Genomic DNA, 3549 nt, shown 5'->3' with positions numbered 1-3549 from the left:
CTTCTGCACAGCAAAAGAAACTACCATCAGAGTGAACAGGCAACCTACAGAATGGGAGAAAATTTTTGCAATCTACTCATCTGACAAAGGGCTCATTTCCAGAATCTACAAAGAACTCAAACAAATATACAAGAAAAAAACAAACAACCCCATCCAAAAGTGGGGAAAGGATATGAACAGACATTTCTCAAAAGAAGACATTCATACAGCCAACAGACACATGAAAAAATGCTCATCATCACTGGCCATCAAAGAAATGCAAATCAAAACCACAATGAGATACCATCTCACACCAGTTGGAATGGCAATCATTACAAAATCAGGAAACAACAGGTGTTGGAGAGGATGTGGAGAAATAGGAACACTTTTACACTGTTGGTGGGATTGTAAACTAGTTCAACCAATATGGAAAACAGTATGGCAATTCCTCAAGGATCTAGAACTAGATGTACCATATGACCCAGCCATCCCACTACTGGGTATATACCCAAAGGATTATAAATTATTCTACTACAAAGACACATGCACACGTATGTTTATTGTGGCACTATTCACAATAGCAAAGACTTGGTATCATCCCAAATGTCCATCAGTGACAGACTGGATTAAGAAAATGTGGCACATATACACAATGGAATACTATGCAGCCATAAAAAAGGATGAGTTTGCGTCCTTTGTAGGGACATGGATGCATCTGAAAACCATCATTCTTAGCAAATTATCACAAGAAGAGAAAACCAAACACAGCATGTTCTCACTCAAAGGTGGGAACTGAACAATGAGCTCACTTGGACTCGGCAAGGGGAACATCACACAATGGGGCCTATCATGGGGAGGGGGGAGGGGGGAGGGATTGCTTTGGGGAGTTATACCTGATATAAATGATGAATTGATGGGTGCTGACGAGTTGATGGGTGCAGCACACCAACATGTCACATGTATACATATGTAACAAACCTGCACGTTATGCACATGTACCCTAGAACTTAAAGTATATTAAAAAAAAAAAAGCTTCATCTATAAACATAGCAAAAAGCAGATTCACAGAAAGCTGCTTTCCAGTTTTTATCTGAAGATATTCACTTCTTCACAATACTCCTGAATGTGCTCCCGAAGGTCCCAGCGTGAATCCGTCCATGACAGCTTCCAAGCTATGTAATGTAAAGAAAGCTTTATCTATGTGAGATGATTACACATATCACAGAGTAGTTTCCTAGTATTTGTGATCTGAGGCTATTTCCCTTCTAATCATCGGCATCAACATGCTCCCGAATATCACTTGGTAACTGTATCTCCAAAAGGGTTTCCCCTACAATGCATGAGAGTGAGATATAACACTGTGAATGGAATGCAACGTCACAAAGCAGTTCCTCGGAAATTTTCTCTCCAGTTTTGTTTTGAACATATTTTTTTTTTCACCATAATCCTCAAAGTGCTCCCGAATATCCCATCACATGCTAAATATACACAGGGTTAGAAAACTGCTCAATGAAAAGTGAGGCTTAACTGAGCGGGAGGAATTAAGACAACACAGAGCAGTTTCATAGAAAGCTTCCTTCTGGATTTTACCTGAGAATATTTCTTTCTCCGTATTCTAAGGATCATTCCCGAATGTCCTTCCTCAGATGCCACAAAAACAGTGATTTCAAGCTGCTGATTCGAAGGAATGGTTTAACTCTAGGAGATGAATACAACACATCACAAAGCAGATGCTCAGAAAATTTCTCTGCAGGTTTCATGGGAAGATGTTTCCTTGCTCACCACAAGTCTCCGGGCGTCACTAAGTATCCTTTCACAGATTCTTCAAAGACAGAGGTTCGAAACTGGGCAACATAGAGTAAGCATTAACTCTGTGAAGTGAATGCACATATCAGAGTGCAAATTCTGGGATCGCTTCTTCCTCGATTTAATTTCAATATATTTCACTGTTCGCCATAGTCGTCAATGCGCTCCGAAATATCATCTTTTCGGTTTCACAGGAACAGTGCTCAAACACTGCCTTGTGAGAAAACACTTATAATACCCTGAATGGAATGCATACTTCACAAAACAGTTTCTCAGAAAGCTTCTATCCAGTTTTTATCTGAAGATATCTCCTCTTTCACCGTAGGCCTGAATGTTCTCCCGAATGTCCCTTCACAGATCCGAGCATGATGGAGTTTCCAAACCGCTTAATATCAGAAAAGTTTTAACTATGCGAGATGATTAAGTATATCTAACACAAAACAGTTTCACAGAAATCTTCTTTCCAGTTTTTGTCTGAGTATATTTCCTTTTCACCAAAGCCCTACTTATACTCCTGGATGTCTCTTGGTAGCTCCTTTTCCAAAAGGGATTCTGGAATCCTCTAAGAGAATAAAGGTATATTTCTATGAGTGGAATGCATGCGTCACAAAGCAGCTCTCCAGAAAGTTTCTCTTCAGTTTCTCTCTGAAGACGTTTCGTTTCTCACCGTCAGCCTCAAAGCACTGCTGAATATTCCCTCACAGACTAAACAAAAACAGTGTTATGATACTGCTCAATGAAAAGAGAAGCTTAACTATGTGAGTGGAATTCACGTCACATAGAGCTGTTTCACAGAAAGCTTCCTTCTGCTTTCTCTTTGAGGTTATTTCTTTTTCAGCATATTCTAAAGAGCGTTTCAAAATGTCCTTTCTCAGATTCCACAGAAAAAGTGATTTCAAACTGCTCAATCCGAACAATGATTTAACTCTATGAGATGAATGCAAACATCACAAAACAGTTGCACAGAAATTTTCTCTCCATTTTTCGATGGAAGACATTTCCTTGCTCAACACAGGACTCCAGTTGCCACTTACTATCCCATTGCAGAACGCTCAAACACCGAATTTCAAACTGTGAAATGTAGGGTAAGCATTAACCTTGTGAAAAGAATGGATATGTCAAAGAGCAGTTTCTTCGAGTGCTTCTTGCTGTTTTTTGTTGGACGACATTTCACTTTTTGCCATAATCTTCAATGTGCTTCAAATATCACTCTTTTCATTTTACAGGAACAGTGTTCAAACTGTGCCTTATGAGAAGAAAGTTATACCTCCCTGATTGCAATGCACACATCACCAAGCAGTTTCTCAGAAAGCTTCTCTCCAGTTTTTATCTGACTATATTTCCTATTTCACCATAGGCCCGAATGTGATCCCAAATATCCCTCTGCAGATCCATCCACGAGTGAGTTCCCAAGCCGCCTAATGTTAAGGAAGCTTCAGCTATGTGAGATGAACAAATATAGCAAAAAGCAGATTCATAGACAGCTTCTTTCCAGTTTTTATCGGAAGATATTTTCTTTTTCTCCATAGTCCTGAATGTGCTCCCGGACGTCCCATCGTGGATCCGTCCATGACAGTTCCCAAGCTGTGTAATGTAAAGAAAGCTTTATCTATGTGATATGATTACACATATCACAGAGTAGTTTCCTAGAAAGCTTCTTTCCAGTTTTTATCTGAGACTATTTCTCTTTTCACCTTCGGCATTAACATGCTCCTCAATATCACTTGTTACCTGTTTCTCCGAAATGGTTTCCCCAACACTGCT

Source organism: Piliocolobus tephrosceles, chromosome 7 (assembly GCF_002776525.5).
Source record: "Piliocolobus tephrosceles isolate RC106 chromosome 7, ASM277652v3, whole genome shotgun sequence".
In the NCBI taxonomy this organism is placed as follows: domain Eukaryota; kingdom Metazoa; phylum Chordata; class Mammalia; order Primates; family Cercopithecidae; genus Piliocolobus; species Piliocolobus tephrosceles.
Note: the sequence above shows the minus strand (reverse complement) of the source record.